Source organism: Tauraco erythrolophus, chromosome 11, assembly GCF_009769465.1.
Source record: "Tauraco erythrolophus isolate bTauEry1 chromosome 11, bTauEry1.pri, whole genome shotgun sequence".
In the NCBI taxonomy this organism is placed as follows: domain Eukaryota; kingdom Metazoa; phylum Chordata; class Aves; order Musophagiformes; family Musophagidae; genus Tauraco; species Tauraco erythrolophus.
Window position 1 is genome coordinate 5,305,647 of NC_141475.1, and position 21,505 is coordinate 5,327,151.

Sequence of the window (21,505 nt, forward strand, 5' to 3'; positions counted from 1 at the left end):
AAATAGTTAGATGTTAATTTTATGATTACAGGCATTGGTAGATAACACAGCTTATACTGCTGAGGAAATTAACAATTAGTGACTAAAAGGTTATCCTACCTTTTTAGAAGCAGAGAGTCTTTTCTCATAGGCTTTCTGTGAAAGAGAAATTGTGACAGTCAGGGGAAAGAGATCTGGAAACTGTGTTCTTAACAAAAAAAAAAAAAAAGAGTAAGAAGAAAAGAAAAAACTTCCAGTTCCTGCCTGGTGTAACTCATCTGACTTCAGTGGGGCTGTCCCAGGGTAGATTCGTCCCTCTGTCTTTGCCAAAAAGAGAACAACGGGAGCCAGCCAAAGGCATCTGCTTTTGCATTTCCTCAGTGAATCCGTTCATTATACTCTCATGATAGAGAAGCTGTAAACAAAGGCACTTCATGATGTTGCATTGTGCTATCCATAATTACATTGTATGTGCTTCATCAGTATACATGCTTCAGAGCACATTGCAAAAGCTTTTTATGTATTCAGGACTCTTTCTGAGAGGGTGGGTTAAATGAAGAAAGGGAAAAGCTAACAGTTAAAACAGAAAGGAAAATCTAACAGTTACTTAGAAGTTCAGTATAAGAGGGACAAGAGGAAGCTTTATAAACAAACACTGAAAAAAAAAAAAAAGACACTAGAAAATTCCTGCCTAGCAGTATCCCTGTTAGTTTGTATGCTTTAATCCTTTCACTCACCCTTTCTCTTTAAGATTACAAGCCCTCTAAAACAGTAATCATGTTTATACAGTGCTACCACATGAAAACCTCAACCTGGACGGGGATTCAGAAAAATTTTTGTAAAATAAAAAGTTCCATTGGGAAGCTTTCTGGGGCTAACTTTATACAAATGGCTCAACTGTGCCCTGACTTCAGAGTGACATAAGTCAGGTGCAACTCCCTTACTTGGGAGCATTAGACAATTCTAGTGTCAAATCATAAATGAGTCCTAAATTCTTTATTGCTTAACAGATTAGCCTGAAGTGATTTGCAGTATGTGGTGTGAGTCATTTTGCCTCTGAGAAGAAATTCTGTTATTTTGCAAGCATTTACTGCTCCCACTAACACTGTCTTGGATGCAGTAAAGTCTAGCAGGAATATAATACTTCTGCTGAGAGCTTTGCTGTCAGAGGTCCAGAATCTGCCACCAGAAAGTGTATAATCCGCACCCTGTTTAGAAGTATTTGTGTTTGAAAAGAACTTTAAAAAAAAAAAAAATAAAGTCCTTAGATAACTAACACTGAAATGAGCAGGGGAGGCAGGCATCCAAGGGCTGGAAGCTGAGACTGGTCTGGTAGGAGGAGCACAGACTCAGAGGTTGGTGGAGAGACAGAGTTTCGTAGCAAATTCTACCTTGTATTACCTGTTTTCACATATAACTTACTCTGCTGTAAAATCACAAGCTTAGGTTTGTTTGGTTTTTAATAGAAGTAGTTCTTTGGAAGTGAAACGAGATGATAGAACGTGACCTGCATTGAAATGCACTAAAAATGGCACTCAACAATGTCAACTTGTTTTAAACGCTATATTTCACTGTGGACTATGGAACAAAACAGTTTTGAAGTGCATATATCAAGGCAGCATTTGGAGAGTTTAACAGCAACATGAAAGATTTCTGAACTGTGCGATCCCATTTTTCAGAAAAATTACTCCATATCCCAAGTTTTCTCCTATTATTGTCAATTACTCCTCTGCTAGAGACCATAAAAGGAAAAGTTCAGACAATTCTTTTCTGGACACTTGTTACATAAAGTTAAAAACTGTCCAGCTCGTGTTACTTGAGAAGTGTTTATAGATGAGTAATTAAACAGTAGCTCCTTCCTTTAGAAAGGACTGGGCATACACATGTTGCCTCGATCACTGCACAAGTGACAAGGGACATGAAGTATTGGGAGCAGCCAGTGACGACTGTCAAAGTGACAGGGAAAACAACCTGCCCATTTCTCACTAGAAAACCAAGAGCCAGAAACTCGGCCTCACCTGGGCCCCAGGGTTTAGCATGTTACATCCAGAGCATATCCCAGGAATTCTCTAACAGGAGCTGGCTCTGAAGGAAGTGATTACGTGGCAACCCTTTAAAACCTTGCCATTAAGAGCTCTGGACTTACTCCTAATATTATTGTTTAAAAGGTGCTTGCATTTATTTCCCAGTCATCCTATTCATGAGCTTGCCCTTCACAGAGAAGAAAGCAAGCCAGCAAAGGACACGAACAGACATTACTGTGTCAGAAAAATCCCAGCCAAAGCATAGTCATTCAGCGCAAATTCAGAAAGGCTGGAGACTTGCTCAGCTGGAGTTGCAAAGCTGTGCAACTCAGTGTAACAAAGAGGAAAGGATATCCAATCTAGTAAAATAATGATATACTACAACTTTGCAGCAAAATATAGTCACTCCATAATAGCTTTTGTGAAAGTCCTCCCAGAATTTGCAATAATAAATTATTATATTAATAATTATTAATAACATCTTGCCTTCAACTCCACAGATGTCAAAGTCTTTCACAAAGAAAGGACCATCATTTGCTCGTTTTGCATTCTATGAGGTTGGACCCTGCCATACTATGACTATTGGCACAAAGAACTCCATGAGAGCTACAGTAATCAACATGTGGTTTCTGCAAGAAATTTTTCCCAGACCTTGCACTATACAGAAACCTTTTAGACTTATACGAAGGAATCTACTTCTACAGGTCAAAAAGTCTTTAAGGAATATTTTTTAAAAAAAATTCCTCTGGACTAATTAAACCAGAAGTAACACTTAGGAGTTGTGCCAATGCGCACCTTTGGAAGTAGTCCAGCTTTCTCCAGAGCCTTGGGGTAGCCCCAGGAGTGAGTTTGCTCTGAACAAAACTACCTGCAGAAAACTGGATGAGGCCCACACGTTGCCTCATCAACTTTGAAGTTTAGACAAATGGATGTGTTTATAATGACCACCCAGCTGAACTGGAACCTAAGTCATGCATCCAAGACAAGTATACAACGCTCACCATTTCTGTGCACTACTAAGATGCCACAGCCAGATGTACTCTGCAAGTTCTACATTGGTGAAATGTACAGCAGGGTCCATTCACGGGGTTTTAAGCAAAAGCTTCACTGTGGGCGAGTCTAAGTGTGGGCTGCGATGGAGGCTGAAATACAGAGCTGCACGCAGACAAAAGTGCTGTGTTTCAAGTGGCTTGGGATCAAACCCATCCTGATTTGCACCCAAACCATATACCACTTCAGGCTTGCTTGAAACTTAGCCAACTGTTGCTGAAGGGTTCACAAACTTTAGTGAACTTGCCCTGAACTTTGCATTGGAAATGAAAACATAACAGAAATCTTTTAAGTTGAAGATTTTGCCTTAAGACATTTTGCCCATCTCTGATACTGATGACTTATAAAAAAATAATTGGTGTTCTATTCTAAACAGTGATCCCAAACTCCATTCCTCATACTCACTTCCCCAGATTTCCTTTTCTCTATGTCTAAGGACTTCTCTCACCTCATCAGCTTCATAGAAACTATGATCTCTAAGATGAGGAAGAAGATCCTCAGCTACAGAAACACCGTAGGCAATGCATGATTCTTTCACTCACAGGAGTAAAATCCCTCCATCTCAAGAAGCTTAACTAAGTAACGATAACAACACATTCTTAAACGTTTGCCGAGGCCAAATGAAAAGCTGCTTTCTGTTTTCAAGGAAAGTCATAAAAAAACTTTTTTTTTTTTTAAATTGATCATGGTCCTGTCAGTGGCAGTGATTCCAAGTTTAGATTCACAGATTCCATTATGTGCCTCTATTAGTCTGCTATATATATCCCTTTGCTATTCACCATAAGTTATGGCAGCTTTGAATCTTCCCAGCAGCAAGTGCCCCACTGTTTTTCTGGGTGAGTTCATGTTCTTCCCAATGAGGTTCTTCCCCTCAGCATCCATGAGCACACTTAAAACGTCTGTCTTAGAACAACACCCACCGTAGGCTGGTGAGCTTTAAGATAAACTGCAAAGTAGTTTGTAAAGTTGAGAAGAAGGGAGAGTGAACCGTATGTTACTATATGTAACTCTTGAAGTTCTGACTGTTTATACAAACAGGATAAAATCTGAAGCAAAATCAGTTTATCCCTGAACAATGACGCTTACTCAAACTTGTCCTATAATAGCCTTCAACACTACCCATTCTTCTTCATGCTCATTTTTGATCTGTTCTAATTGTCAGCTCCTTTTTTTTTTAATATAACTCCCTATTTTTTACAAAGAAATACTATTTTTGCAGTGGCAGTATTGAACCATTTCAAAGATTAGCTTACACAAACCTCACTGTGATATTCTGAAAATGAAAACAAACAAACAAAACCCACTACTATGTTCTTCTAAACCATTTCACATCATCAAATAATTGCATATTTGAAAACAAAGGAAGTTGTCGGATTCCTGAAAAATAAATATTTGATTCTGCACACTTCTATCTATATAAGCTATTACATAGTCACTTCTCGAGCTCTGAACTAAACCTGAAGAACTCGCAAGTAAAATTGTTCCTGTCTCTAACCTTTTCTTTTTCTTCTGACGGTAACCCACTCCTGTTCTTGCTCAAGAGAAGAGCAAAGCGACAGCAGGATCAAACACCACATGTAAATAACGATTAGTCACTGAGGCTTCTCCTTTGACCTATTACAATAATGATTTCTCTCTGATAATTTAACAGAATCTTCTCTGCATCTTTTAATATTCGGTGTAGATTTTACAACACAGGTCCTGACCTTGTCTAGGTATGTTTGGTTTGCTTGGAAAGACTTTCTGGCAGCTAATGAGAATGAGAACGTGGTAGAGTACAGCCCCATGCTCTTGTGGCAATGACAGTAAGGGAATTCCATGACCAACATCCATGCCTGTTTCTGCACTGCTTGTGAGACTGTGCTCTGAAATATGGCACTTCCATGGAAGTGAAAATTAACTAGGGCAAGCAAGAGAGAGATGAGGTTTTCAGACATGTCCACTCCTTGACTTGCTTCATTGTGCATTCCACTAAGAGTTGTGTTGCTACAGGTCTTCAGTGTCTTTGCACAGGGCTCTACACATTTCTCCGTTTGGAAAGGATGAAATCTACTATGTAGGAAATGTAAAGCTGGTTTGAGGACATACAGTAAGACAGCGTTATCGGGATGGACGTTGACCCACAGCGAAGGTTTCGGGAGACCAGCGTTTGCACAAACAGCCTGGTTGCTGTTCCCCTGGGGATCCATGTCAGTGGTCTCCAACACAAATAAACATCAGTCCCGCACAGAACTTCTGAGCATGAGACAATGAAGTCAGAGGTGCCATTCTCACAGGGCTGACAGACATTTGGAAGTAAACAGGATGAAAAAGAACACGTGCATGAAAACAAAGCTGTATGCAGAACCCTCGGTTCAGTAAGACTGGAAACATGATGAGATCACACTGAGATCACTGTATTTTTTTTAAAAATTGTTGCTACCATGTGTTGCCATCCTCACCTCTCTAGCAAAAAGGTACTCAAGCACAGGCACTGATGTGCTACAATAAGCAGTGGCAACTCAACAGGCAGTTGTCCTCCTCAGGAGAGTGGCAAACCTAGATTTTCTGGACAGAATGAAACATTCCATCCTTTATGACCGCTAAAGTTCCCAGGACGCCTTTTGTGCAGATTTGCTCTGGGGCCCTTTGCCTGTTTCCAGCAGCTTAAAGGCAAATTTTTTCTTTTTTTTTGTTTCGTTTTGTTTTGTCGTAGGAGGCTTTCCCCTGCTTCCAGTGCGTATTGCTGATGTCAGTCCCCCTGCACTCTCTCTCTGCTGGGCATCCTGGCTGGTTATTTCTGTGGGATGTGAAATGAAAGCTTGCACTTTTCAGATGAACACTGCGATACTCATGCCATTTAGAATTTTTATTTGGACTAAGCAAAGAAAAAAAGTCACTCCAGCAGCTATTATAATCAGCATCTTTTACAAGTGGATCCAAGCTCCAAAACACTTGCAAGATTACAGACAATTTCCAGGCTGAAAGATTCATTGTTTGAGAACTTTCCATTGTAAACTGATATTCAGTTTTCCTGTGCAGTTATAGCACCTGAAAACTTTTTTTTTTTTTTTTTTTTTGAATCAGACCCTGGTGCAGTCACTTGCCTCCAGGAGTTGGGACTTCGAGGGAAAAAAATCAAATTTGAAAACTTTAACTTCCAACATTGTGAAAGCTATTTTCTCCTGAGTATTGACATTAATATTTCTTCCACATTCTAGTTTATCACCCACGCACTTCTCACCACACCTTAAGGGGCAGGTCTCTTTTTCAGTAGGGTGAGACAGGCTACCAAACTGTACTAGGGTTGTCCATTTTGCTAATAGGATTATAGCAAATAATACCAGAAAACCCCCACTTATTCATATGGAAACAGCATTAATCCCTTCTGTCTGCCCCACCCCATGACTTTCTGTCTGAGTACAAAAGCGATTTGTCTGCTTTGGCAGCAGAGAAACATTTTTAAAATGTTTCCAAATACTAGGAGGTTTTTCGCCCCCCATTCTGTTCAGTTTAGCTCTGTAGAAACACACAGACAAAAAGTATAACAAACACTATGACATTCTCTCTCATGTAATTAATACAGGGCATTTATATTGCTTTCTGGGGAATAACATCAAATATAATTACAAGGAAAAGGTGAAGAAAAGAGAGAAGGAGCTATAAATAAAGCTGTACCTTTTATGCCGTTAACTTTGTCTCTCATACAATGACACCATGGTGTGTTACTAATCACTATATAAGATTTTAGTAACTAACAACAACACTACTTACTAGCCCAATTTTCCAGATGACGTCCAAAGCATAGATTCGTATCACCAGTACAATAGAAGTGGATGTAATACTGACCTTGTCTGACTTAGTGGGTCTCACTTATCTTAACGTGGAGAGTCAGCTGGAATGGCTAAAGAAAACAGCAATGCTGGCTTCAGTTTATGTTAACACACCTGGACACTAAAAACAGCAGTTCAAGGCAGCAGATTCCCATCTTATTGTACTGCCCCTGTGGCAGCAGCAGTATCTGCTGGCAGAGTGTGGATAGAAGAATTTAGAATAGTACATCTGGACAGATATTTCTTGAAAATCTGCCTGTGAACTTGTGTTTGTGCTCAGAACTATGTTTGCACCTGAACTATGGTAAATAATTCTGCCTTGATTCCTCTATTACCTGGAAGTTCTCTAAACCCCAACACTACAATCCCATCTATTGCATAAGGACACAAAAGGTGACCTACCAAGGTTCATCCTGCCATTTTCTTTTGCTAGAATCAAAATGACAGTCCTCTTATAGTGATCATACTCAAAATGATACTGTTTTCTCTAATCTACAGATAAATCCACTGATTCCATCCAAAAGCAAAGCTGAGAGTTAAAGAACAAAGCCTGCATTTGACTGAAAATGCAATATATCTATTATAACTCAAAGCAAACCGATAGCTTTCTTTCTTTTTTTCTTTTTTTTTTTTTTTTAAATTTTAATGAACCATATTATTCTATGTCACTTTTACAGGAATTGGGGTAGTACGATTGAAGGTCGATAGCCCTACAAAGAATAGCTTTTTCACACTTGAGACACACAATTCCTCATTGCAAATGCAAGTTTCCAAATAAATCAGAGTCAAGTGTGTGAAAAGAATACGCTTGTTGATATTTGGGAGTTCAAATTTTATTTTGTTCCTTGTCCCTGCATGGCAGAGTGATCTAGCTAACTTTTAAAACTGCCCTGCCCAAGCATTTTTGCGGTTATTTATACATTGTGCTATCTGGCAACATCTTATTCAAGGCTTGCTTTTATTATGCAGCTGTAACATCACAAATTCTTCAATATTTGCCAATTTTCATCCAGTTTTGTAAATAACCACACTTGGAGCATCAAGTGAGAGGTTTTATTTCTGTCCAACACCAGCTCTACTTTTCTTCCAACAGAAAACACCAGGAGCAGAGAAAAAAAAAATACAGCACCTTCTTAGATGTCTGTAATAATGAGAAACTTTCTAGGAAGAGCATGAAATATTCCAGCATGCACAGAAGTAATTTGTTCTCAGTCGTGTATTTACAGGTTCTTAATCTACCCTGTCTACTCTACTAGTCATATAGGATTTCAGTCAATACTTTATTTAATCTTCTCATAAAGTCACAATTCAGCAAGAAAGTTCTGCCCTCATCCATGAGCTCCCGTGCTGCTGAAGTCTGCAGGTTCAGTGCAGGAACTGGGATTAAATTAATAATATGAAGGAAATAATACAGCTTTGATTGATAACGATTTTTGAGAACTGTGATAGCTGAGACAGCTTCACAGAAAAGCACCTACTGAACACAAACATACATTCCCCTGCACAAATGAAGGTGTGGTAATTTTAAGAGAATGAGGTTGTAAAAAAACCAATGTGGCTGGCTTTTCCAGAGATCATTCCCCAGGCTTTATACAGAATGTTTCAGAATTGTTCTGCATAGCAGTCTTTCACAGCCTGCACTCTCTGGACACACTGGTTATAGCTCAGAGCTGGATCCAGGAGATAGCTTGATGAATACTAAAGATACTGGAAAAAATTCAATTCTCGGCTTTTTGGCGTGGGGTAAAGAGGAAGTCAAACTCCCCGGCACACGCTGCATGATTTACACTGCCCATAGAGAACTGAATCTCTGCCCAGAATGCAAAACCAATCTGAACCAAGCTCGCTGTCAGGTTCAATACACTCTAATTTTCCCTCCACCGTTTTCCATTTCCATTGCTTTGTCTCTCTGCAGCACCTGGTCCTACCCAGCACTCTAAGTACTATTCCAATACAAAATAGGCTGCATTAATATTTGTGGCTCAAATGAATCCAGAAAATTTGAGCATAAATCAAAGGAAAACTGAATCAGAAATATTTCCACTGAAAAAAATAAGCCCTGTAGAACAGCTTATGATGTTTTAGGAGATAAGAGTGTATCTAATCAGACTGTTCACCCTACCAGATTGACCCTAAATAAAACACTGGCAGTTTTGACCAGATAAATGAAAGAAGATAGAGTATTCAGGCTGACGCATATGAGACAGTTTAAAAAGTCAGCGTTCCAAGAGGAGGGGGGAGGGAATGTTTAGGGTGTCCTGAAAAACATCCCTCTTTAGTTGTCTTGAGTTGAACGTCTTAAAATCTTGGCTTATACTCTGAGGACTGAAGGCTAACAGCGAGCTTCAGTGGAGCTCCATTAACAGCCAAATAAAAAACACTTTACTGAGAAAACAGGTATTCCTGCAAGCAGCTGAACCAACACAGTCCTGTTTCCTGCAGTTCTCCACTGTGGAAATGGAAACATTTTACAATGCTTCTGACATTTAATAAGGGATAAATTTATGCAGGAGCCTTTCCCTCAGGAGGGGCATCAGCGAAGTCCCTGTTTCCACTCCCTGACTGCCTACTTCTGCCTCCCTGATGTGAACTCTGTAACTTCTACCTCACTCAAATTTTGCTGAGATTGGCCAGAGCATTCAAAAGTTGTTAGGGAGGAGTTATAGACACAGCAAGACCATGTAAGCACATCAAATAACTAAAAAAAAATTGTAATTTCCAACAAACACTTATGTTAAGGTAGCAGGAGAATAACTGCCACCTACCAGGACACGACAGGACAGGATAGGAAGGATGGTCCACTGGTTAAGCCCCAGTCTCACCCTCTGCATATCAAAGTTCAGCTCCCTCCTCTGCCAAAACCTTTCTGTGATCATAGCAAGTTATTTTGGGAACAAACTAAAAAAAGAAATAGGAACCTCAAATAGGGTTTTCCAAAATAATGGAAGTCCACCTGTGTTCAACAACAACATGTGTAATAAAAATGTCAGTGAAGCACTGCCCAAGTCTGAGATCTGGCAGCAGACCTGCCCTCACAAGGTCTGCAACTCAACCTTAGAGATCCAAGGGGTTTCATTACGAGTAAGGGCTACTGGGTGCAAAACGTGTTAACCCAAGAGAAGAAACTCACCATTTCATAAACCAGCTTGAGAACAACTACCTTTGATAATATACGGAAGGTTAGAAAAGCTCCATCTACAGACAAGCTGTAATGTTTAGCCAAATCCGTCTTTGTACAGAAGCAAACAGCTCAACTTGTTCACAGGCATCTATAAATAAGCGCCTAAGCGTCCTTCCTTTGCAATTGTCTGATGTTCATAAATGGGGCTTGAAAAGGAGAACTGGATGAAAGGATAACCTTTGTTGCATGTGGAACTTTTAGAAAGATTCAGTCTTTTCTCACATCCCCACAAGTTGCAGTGACCACTAAAAACTGAAGCCTACCTCAGGGACACATGAGCAAGAAGTTTCCTAGATGGTAGCCTACAGGAGACTGGGTGGGCTACATTGCTCTCTCCACACCACTTACAGAAAGGACACACAACTCCTTATCAACGCTACCCTGGAAGAAGAAATAGTTATAGGGAGCCCCTGATATTTTCCAAGTCATAAGCACCTGGAGCCCTAACAGTAGCCAAGATCTGGAATAATTTTGATGTATAAGGGATGTACATGGGCTGTTACAAAGGGTGCCTCTGTAACACAGCAGCACCATTTCAATGCTGCTGGCCTTCCCTCCCCTCCCCTCCCCTCCCACTACAGCAGGCTTGCTAGGTTTTGCCAAGCTGCAGAACCTGAGAAAAAGCAACACTGTGCTGCTTTTGTTCTTGAGAGGGAGAAGGAGAAAAAAATTAGCACTTCTTGAATGGATTAGGACTTGGAAGAGACTTAAGTCATGGAAGAGTGTCAGGAAATAAGAAAATGGGGTCTCAAATCTGAACAGTCTTTAAGAAAGCTGAGCAAGAAAGAAGCATTAATAAATTAGAGGTTTAGTTATCCTCTCAGCTTAGCCGGGGCATTTTAAGGTTCTCAGAAAGCTTTCTGAAGAAATTAATGATTTTAACAGAAGCTACGTTACCTCTCTTCACTCTACTTTCATGCAGCGTGAATTGTTCCTTCCCATTGCGAAGGACTTAAGATGCTCTGTGTAAATACAATGCTATATGCAAGCAAATACAACCACAGACAGAAGCATCTCTCCCAGCTTATTTATTTTAATAACTCTTCCTGTCATTTAAGAAACATTATCCAGGCAGAAATGGAGCAACCATAGCTTACTGCGGACATAAGCATCTAAACAAAGTATCAAATGATACTGTGCAATTTACAGTTTAGTCCACATGGAGCCCACACAGGTATGGGCTTATGTGGAGAAGGAGCTGAGCAAGCATTTGGCCTCCTCTGTTACATGCTGTCAGTTCCCGCTTTCCTGCACGGTAGTGACATTTCATGTTTTTCCTTGCATTAAGCCATAGCTCCTTAGTAACTGTCCAACCCTAAACATTTTGTTTGCCACTTGTCAGGTTTAAAAATACTCGTTTATCGTAAAGGGTAATGTGTGCACAAGACCATTGTGTGCATGCCACTCGATCTCCTGCACACATCATGATTAATGCACAAAAAAATCTATGCATCGGTAGTGAGCCCGAGCTATTGAACTCGTTGCATACACCCAGACCGACTACTAGGTGTACACCCAGTAGTTCTGGCTCAGTCTGTAACACCGATATGGCTCTTAAAACCTACAAATTCAATGGTTGCAAATAGGTCAAACAACAAGAAAACTAATCAAACCAATTAGAAACCAGACAAGATGCAACCTTGCCCTCCTTGGATCAGCACTCTGCGAAGCCATCAGTGTGTGTTGCCCCAGCAGTCTGCCTCACGTGATGGATCTGACATCTGCTCGAGGGCTATTTACTCCCCCGACATAGCTGTGTGGGTTCCTACTCCTTTCAGTCAACCTCCCAAAAGATCCCTGCAGTAAGCAAGCAGAAAAATTACAAGGAAAAGTCATACGAAAGTGTCTGTATCTGCCCTCTAATGCAAGGAATTGGCACCACACGCTAAACCCTACCCACAGACAAGAGCAAAGGCACTACAAATGTGGAATGTATATGGAAATGAAGCTGTCTAGCAATCTAAGAGATGAAACTGTTAGTACTGCTCAATTTTACTTTTTTATGTTACAACTTTGCGTAGCTGTGCTGGCAGAAAAACAATGTAGCTGCTGCCACAAAACTGCCAGGTGTGCAGAGGTGTCTGTAGAAGAAGGCTTGCTGCTCCTGAGGCCCCACCTGGGCCCACACCTGCGGTCTCCACCCCATCATCATCATGTATTTCCTATCTGCCACATACTTCAGAAGAAAAAATGCTCAGCAAATGTTGCTTTGACGTTTGTTTTGATCTCTCTGGTGATCTGCCCATCGACTAAAAGCCTGAAAGAGTAAGGCTTGAATGCAGTAGCACAGAGGCAAAGGAAAACATATTACATATTCTAAATTTACTAATATAGCATCGTTATGCATAAAAACACGAGAATTTTAAGCTCAAATGTCTCAGTGCCTCTCTGATTAACTCTAAAACCTCAAACCTACCACTTTTGTAGGACCAAATGTTTCCTTACTTGGATCTGAATGCTAAAGCAGCTTTCTGCAAGGTGAAATGGAATGAACTACAGCATTTATGCCCAGTCCAATGCCTGGTTCCTTCCCTAGTCGGTAACACATTAGGCAAAAGCATTTTAATTAGATGTGCCCAGATCACATTTAATTTTAAATGTGATAAGTCCCACCACAGCCTCAAAACTGATTCCCCATTATATTTGACAAAAATCTTCCAAAGCTCCCATTCTTTACTTTCATAATGTTCACATTTTCAGGACTAAAATACATTCTGTTTGGAAACAAACAGAAGAGATGAATGTAAACCAGTGAAGTACAGTTCAAGAAATTCCACCTAGAAATTAACCTAAAATAATCTAAAATCCCTTGCAACAAAGTAACAATATATAGAGATAAACTGGGAACTGCTATGACTGTATTGCTTTGCATAGTAATCCATTAGCAGCCCCTACAAGTTTTCCCTTGTTGGATCACCTGTTTCTGGGTAAAGTGTCAATAATTGCCTCACTCCGTTTAGTAATAAACCATGAAGATAACTGTATGGTACAAATTAACAAATGCTTCAGCAGAGACTTTGATCAATTTGTCTTTTAAGCCCTTAGAAAGTTAACTAAAAATCTCACATGTTTGTACTACAACTTCTTACCTTGCAGAGTTTCAGCAGCAGCCAGCATGCCAGGTACGCTGTCAGAGTGAATTTTGCTTTCGTGTATCTTTCAGGCAAACAGGTGAGGTACATTTGTACCAAATCCAGCTCTTCGTGGACAGCACTGCTGCCAGTATTATCAATATCATCTTCCCCACCCTCTTCTCTTCCTTTTTCCTCTTCTGCTGATGCACCCAGACACCTATTGAACTCCATTTTAAAAATGTTTTTTCCCCCTTCTCCACAAAGCCCTGATCTTTCCAGAGACAACTCAGGAAAGTTTTTATTTCCTATCAGTAATGATATTCCCCGATCTTCCAGAAGTATGTAGCCTCGTCTTTAAGCCAACCCGAAAAGTAAAGACTACAGTAGAAGAAACTTTCTTTAAACTACATTGGCTCTTTGCCTTTCCCTTATTGAACGACCTCTTGCAAATGTGTGTACAGCCACAAGATAAATATAGCACCAGCTAGCCTTGTCATACAGCACAAGAATACTCCTGCCGTTGCCAAGAGAAAAGAGAAAGATTCCATTTATTTAAAGAGCAAGTCCCCGGCATCAGTACTCCCTTGTTCATTCGGAGAGGGGAAAAAAGATGAAAAATCTGTTATCTTTGAAAACTTTTTTTTTTCCAACTGTGCTTCCTCAGAACAAATCCCAATTCTGTAAAAAAAACACAAACTATGTTCTTACAGAGGAGGGTTTTTTTAATTCCAGAGACTTCTAGCCACAGTAATTCATTGTCTGTGATATCACAGATGCCAAGCTTGTGAAGGCTACGAATTGCAAAAGAATAAATGAGGTCTTGCAGGTGGACTGGAGCCAAGACATTTTGAAATAATGAATAGCCCTTACATAGGCCAAAATATGAAGAAAATATGCAAGAGATTAACCAAGTAATTTTTAGCTAAACATTAAGCAGCTCGTCTTTGCCTCGTGACAGCTTAAATTTGTTCATTAAGATCAATTTTAAAGACCTTTCGACTATTTTTAGTGACAGAAAAGATCTAAAAGTTTAGGTTTAATTGTATCAATTACAAGAATTCAATAGCATCAACAAGTAAAATACATAATTTTAACCCATAGGATTAACTTTACTGGTAACTTCATGCAGAAAGTTATGCTTTCTTCAAGTTATTTCCCACCCCACAGGGGGAATATTCAAGTAAAGGAAGAGATCATCACGGTTTGCTGAAAAAATGATCAAGAGCTCCTGTATCTTGAAACAGTGTTCTTTTCAACATATGGAGGATCTAGTCCCCAAAGGTTCCGTCACCTTGAACCATTCTTAAGCATCAGACATGGCAGTTATTCATTAAATGCTTAACATCCAATTTTACAATCTTTAATCATATTACATATCACCTTGACCTCATCTCAATGATTTTCATAGGACTACCTACGAGTTACAGATTGTACACTTAGAGTGGGTGTTTCAGAATATAAAAGGTAAAAACTAAGCTGCTACACACCCGCATACAGTCTGTCCATAAGAAACAGCAAATGAAATGCAGAAAGCCTAACATGTTTCTTTTGTCTGACATATTCTGCAAGGTGTCTGGCTCACCTGGGTCCTCTGATGAGTACAGCTGCCACTATTTCCCTCTGTTTTCATGTTCACACAAATTTGAGAAAGAGAAAACACAATGCATTACAGAGCCAAACCTTCCTGTGATAGCTTGCTGTAATAATGCAGAACATAATTTCTATTCCTGCAGGCAATCCCGAGTACAGATGTTGAAGGCAAGCTGGCTCTCACAATTGCAAAGGAGCTGGATAGCATCCCAGTGTTCACTCCTCCTAGCCGTATCCCTCTGCTGCCAACAACATGTGCCTGCAATTCCCACATGATGTTTACTCTGATATAACACAAATTTTGAGTAATCTCCAGCAGCAGCGGTCCCTACCTTCTCCCACTTGTAGCTGATCAGGGTGCCACTTATAGAGCTTCAAAAGTCGGCAGGCAGCTCCCATGGCCTTTGTGTGGTAGTCTCCTCTGCACAGGAGCAAGCTTGCACTCTTCGGCATGAAACTAGCGCATGTGGAGGGAAGTTCCACAGCTCTTGCCTGCTCTCTTGTCCCTAGAGGTGCGTCGCCTACTGCCTTTGTTTGAAAGCAATTGTGGCCATGCCAAAAGCCTGTATCACCATTGCTGCCAATTTTAAACACAGCTAAAGAACATTCGTCATAGCAAATGACAGGGAAGGAGAAGTCAAACCAAAGAAACGTCAAGAAGCAAATAATTGAGCTAGTTTATAAACTTGTAGAACGCTGTCAGCCAGGCTTGAAATTACAAGAGTGAATGCAGATGAAAACTACGTCTATTGCTAAGGTTCTTTCTCTTAGTCTGTTCCAAGAAGAACATGACATTGTCACCCACTGGCAAAGTCATATTATTTTCACCTTTCTGTTGCCTCCCAATTCTTTGACTCTGACCACTAAGGAGTTTCTACAGGAGATAATTTTACCTCTAATATTTCTTCTCTAATCCTTGCTATTTGTGATGTGAATAGCGACATATGAACCAACAAAGAAAAGTCTGTCTAAGCTATTTTCTGGCCCTGGTAAGTGCAAAGGGAACGGTAGTTAAAATAAGATCCACTCACACCCTTCAGACAGCCAACAGTTCCAGCATTTCTATCCTGAGCAGAAGCCATGATAGCAGGTCTCAGCAATTTTAGGAAAATAACTAATATAGACTTGGATCAAGTCTTCAGGCTCCTTCATCTGGACCTCTCACGTTTTGCTGTAGTAATAGGGTCATTTTCAGCTCTTCCAAATAAGTGCTAAGTGGATGCTTTGGGATTTACATCAAAAGAATCTAGCCCTGCACCATCATACTGTACACACTTCATCTTCGGCTTTAAAATCTGTGTTCCTTCCTATCTGATTAGAAGTCTTCTCTCACTTTTACAAGGAGAGAGCTTTTATGACCAATTTGTAGGAGTGCCTATTTTGGAATTTAAAAAGCAACCTTAGAGCACTAGATTTCTCTGGAGTATGCACGCTACAAACTGAAAACTACTTGAAGTCTTTAAATAGTTCTAAGTCCTGAATTCCTTCCAAATTTTCATCTCCCTTTTAGAAGTATAAAATCACTTTACTCCTTATAATAATTTCCTGTTGCCTCAAACAGAGATAATATCACTTCTCTAGCACCATTTTCTATCCCTGAGCAGGCCAGCTTTTACCTACCACAGCTCTTCAGGAATTTACAACATGAAACAAAATCAGAATGACTTGTAAGGAAGTGAATTAAAAAGCAGTCTGCATGCAGTGCCCAGATACTGGTTTTGCTTGTCTTCAAGAAGCCCAGTATCTGAAATGGCTTCAAAGTCTTAAGATAAAACAAATTTCCCAAATAGCCACTTTTATTATAACTTGATGAGAAATCAATGTAATCATGAAGAATTAATTTTAGTGCCTTGCTGTGATACATAATTTTCCCTCCACAGCTTGTAGTCAGAAGTCCAGTTTTTGTTTTGTGTTGGCCTATTGATGCATACTGGAGACAGCTTTTCTTGTCAGATATGATTATCATGCAGCCCCCTCGGCTTCTTCAGGACAAAGTGTACTGTAGAAAAATGGGCCTAGGTTTTTTAGTTTGCTATTTTACATTAAAATGACTCATAGCAGAAGCATGAAGTTACACTCCAGAGGAGTACGTGTAAGCTCCTGGCAGGTCATACCCAGGTCCCTGCTCAGTTCTGCCCAGCTTGAAGAACAGCTGCTTACAAGAGCTCTAGGTAGGACTATGTTTCCCTATACCAAGATTTTAAAAAAAAGCAACACCCACTCCCTCCGTTCCCAGAAAAAAAACCTACCCAAAGCACTCCACAGTTTTTATTTCAATTATCCTCACCTTTACCTCATTTTCCCATGTGTTTCTAAGCATATTATACAAAGGCTTTCTGCAAACTGTGCTCAAAAAGTAACTTTCATAATCTTTTCATAAGCCAGAGTTTTTGCTGCCACTCTTGGGCAATTTATCCCTGACCTGTTAATACATTCAGTATTACTGTAGCGTTTGGTAGCTAGTCTGAGGTATTTAAGAGATCAAACATGTTTGACATTGAAATTGTCACAATTTCGTATTAAAAAGCAACTAGAGGCTGTATAGAGGAAGCTGAGAAATTTCAGAGGAATGGGATTTTTGACGGGCAAGCTGCTAAGAGCTAATGAATTGAAATGCAAGGGAACAAACAGATTTTGCAGACACAAGATAACATGACGTAATGCAGTGGAGAGGCTGTTCCAGTTATGAAGGACAAATTGGTAGCAGTACTGGGATGACTTAAGTTAGATGATGAGATAAACTATGTCACATAGTGAGTGAAACGAGTATGCTCTGCTTGCCAGATTCTACAGTAATACCTTTATGAAGTGGGGAAGAGAACACTCAACATTGACAACACACTTCCCACCTTCAAAGGCTCCAGCAATTTCACTCAATTAAATCTTAGAGCCCGGGGAATTAAGTTAACCTTGACTTTACCCAGAAGACTGCTCAACCCTGATGGTGCCCCAGAGGGCCCATATAGCTTAAACAGGTATCTTATGGTTGTGTATTATATCAAAGCTCCAGTTCAGAACGGTTTATAGTAAATATCTACTTGCATATAGAGTACATTTTGAGTTTTCATATACATACTTTCTGTAGATTTACACTACTTACCATGTGTATGTAGCTGATATAAGCAGGTTTTAGATGAGTAATTGATGGTCACAGGCTCTACTAATGCTCAGTCGAAAGGCCCACTGAAACAGCAATAAACAGCATTTTAAACTCCTACAAACTCTTTAGAATCTATATAAATAAAATTTTCAAAAGGAGTATAGCACACTTCAGTCTTATGACTGCTCCTTTTATCAGACTTAGCTCTAGCAACAACAGTAACAATCAGACACTTTTAAGCTGGCACTAATATTAATGGAATCTAGAAGATTTGCAAAAAATAACTCTAAATCATGCCACCTCTTACTGAAAGTTATTCTATCGTTAGCACAATGGGGATTGTTCTACTTGTTTGTATTTTTTTTTTTTTTTTTACTAGAAGAACCTTTTGCTTTCATCATTGTGGTACAGGTACAGTGGAAAGACTGAAATACATCCTTCCAGGATGAGACAGCTCAGGACCTAAACCAGAACATGAACCTGCTTCTTGATGAAGACTTCACTTCTTTGCTACCCACCAGAGTATTGCCCTTTCCTGTTCACAGTCAGTGACCAGTCCTAAGTACCCTGCAACCACAAGTCAAGCTTCAGAACTGTGGGAGTAACACTTCCCCTCCCACTGTCAGAAGAGAGTTTCTTGAATTTGTATTTCAGAGCGTTTCATGTTTACTCCCAAGATTTCCTTCAGGACTGTGATGGTTAGAAATCTATTTAAAACAAGAGTCCTGGCTCCTCATTAAGTTGCTTGACTATGGATAGAGAGGCATTAAGACAGATAAAGTTGTTTTGAGATACAAGTTTTATCATGAGTGAGCAGCACTGGTCCTCCATACTCCTTCCAGTATTTCTGCAGCTAGGGACTCTTGACTCATCTCATGACTCTTTTAAGATTCCAGGACCTGTCATCCTCCAGTCTTGCCCTGGTCCCCTCTCCCCTTTCATAAAGGAAACTTAACATGCCTTAAGGAAACAAGATGGAGCTAACCTACTGAAAAGCTGCTGTCTTCCCTGCCCTTCTCACTGCCTTTTGCTAGAAGATCACAGTTTTGCTTTGTTGCATTTGTCTTCCTCAAAACTCTGGTGCTTCTTGTCCTACAAATAACATCTTGGCTACCAGAAATCCTAAAAGGAGCTACAGGGCCCTGAGCAGAATTCTTCAACTATCTGAGCCATCCCCCAAAATAGACCAGGACACGTGATAATTCTGATTGTTTTGAACCTGCTGGCAGTCTTGCATTAGCACTTACAGATTTATTCAGTACCTGAGATGACAGAAAAGCCTCCCTAATCTGCACAGTGATCGAGGGACATGCTGTAAGCAACTGGGTTTCTTGCGCTATTTGATGGACTATTTCCATCTGGCTGGACTATTTCCCAGCACACCGCTCTGAGCTTCGTAGCACTTCATACTTATTCACAAATGCACTACAGCATTTAGAACCATTTCTTGTACGAGTTAGTCATTGCTGGACAGCCATCCATTAAAACCTCCACTGGGGTGTAAACAGCAGACAGATGTCTGCACTGGAACTGAAGCTGTGACTAAAGCACATGTAAACATGCTCAAGCTACTGCTAGTTAACTAACCTGTGTGCCAACAGCAGTAAAGCTACGGACTTCAGCTTAGGCTGTACCAAAAACACTGAGGAGCTTTGGAAATAATCTGGTAGCCACTATGCATGCAGATACATCACCAATACCAGTGAGAGAAAAGCCAGGATGGGCAGATAATCCACACGCTACATTCTGGAGAACATGCAGCCTTTGTGTGCATTGAAGCAGCATTTTGCCTCATATCAAGAGAAGAAACTGGAACACATGGAAAGTGTGAGGCTTTGTCACATGAAGGACTATATTTGAAAGGATTCAGAACTTTGGTTTAGCTAAATGTAGTAGATGGCCAAAACATAGCATTTATGTGAACCACACGAGCCTCAAAAAAAAAAAACAACCAACAAACCAGGAAATCTTTTGAGAGAAGATAACCTTTTTTTAGCATACTCTCCAATACATGCTGCTTGGGATGGGGTCAGCAGTGTCCCAAGAATTGCCGCTCACTGTATCCTCATACATCTGGTTCTTGTCCCGGCGTGTTTGAAGAGGTGTGAAAATGAAAACTGTCTGTGCTGAAAGTTAACTGGGCTCCTCTGACCGTCAAGGAAGTTCAGCTCAGGTTTCAACTAGCAGCTTGTGGTTTGGCATGAAAGAGACTATTCTAGTTCATAGCAGGATGTAAACACCCTGTGCAAGCATTACTCTTCGTTGGAAGACCTCTGGCCACCTGCTTGAGCATTCATCCTCGCTCCTAGCTTACTAGAAGCACCCTGGGATTTGGTGAGGAGGAGTGGCTGTAAATACACGTTTTGTTCTCTGTTTCAGATAGCCTTGAAATGTTTGCTAGATACACCGAGAGAGGGGAAAAGCGAGCAGGTTTTCACACACGTTGCTGAGGCTCTGCCCCAGAGCCTCACCCCATTTTTGCTCAGGGTCTCCCAGCCTGCTCCACCTCGAGCCACACCACGCAGCCCTGCTGCCCCAACCCTGGGCACACCAGTGCAGGGCCCTGAAGTTTGCTGGCAGATCCCCAAGGATCTCTGAAAAAAGCCATGTCCCCACAGATGCCACCTGCACTCCAAGAGCCTTACCCCAGCCCAGTGCCGTGCCCCTCGTGGGGCCCTCCAGAACAGTCCCCCTCTGCCTTCCGGAAGGGTCCCCGCGCAGCTTTCCGGAGGGGTCTGCAGAGCGACCCGCACTCCCAGCAATGCCCGGGTTAGAGCTCAGTCCTCTCCCTCCAACGCCACCTCCGGGGGGCTGCACCAGCCCAGGGGCCGCCTTTCCACAGCGAGGCAGCAGGCTGCACTGCTCGGCTGCAGCTGCTGCGGGCGCCGCCATCTCGGGGCTGCACCCTCCCTCGATGGCCGGGCAGCAAGGGCAGGCGGGCGCCCTCCAGCCCTTTCACAGCCCGCACCAGCCAAGGGCAAGTGGACTCCGTTCCACAGAGGGGCTCGCCCGCTCTCCTCTCTGAGAGCCCCGCGGCGGGCAGGGATAAATCCCTGGATAAATCCCCCACAGCAGTCCGCCTGGCTGTGCTGGCCTGTGGGGGTTTTGTGGGGGATGAGGGCAAGGGGCTGCTCGCTGCCGGTGCCGAGGGGCTGCCGGCCAGAGACCAGTGTGAGGGGCAAGTGGGTGCTGCGCAGATGGGTCCCAAGTGGTGGAAAAGACCTGGGTTGTTTGGTTCAGGGCTGGTACTGGGGGTCTGCAGGAGCTGGTGGCTGCCTGGCGGAGCGCCCCATGACGCAGCTGCCTGCAGCAGTAGCAAACTGTTGGGTGTTGGCATCATTCTGCTTTGCCGAGCTTTGCAAAGCCCCTTGCGTTGCTGTGTTTAAACCACACGGGTTCGAGGTGTGTGCTTCCTGCTTAGCAGTTAATCGGTGCTCTGATAAAAATTGAAATCAGGGGTGCAAGCTGCTCAGCTGAAGATAATTGAGGCTGTTTGGTAAACCGTGTTGGGGATTGAAGCTGCGTGTGTGTAATAGGTGAGTGCTCCATGGGTGGAATTCATGTGAGGGCTCCCAGGAACTGGCATGTTGGAGAGCAGGTGCCAGAGCAGGAGCTCACTAGAGGCTGCAGGTGCCAGAGCAGGAGCTCACTGAAGGCTGCAGGTGCCAGAGCAGGAGCTCGCTGGAGGCTGCAGG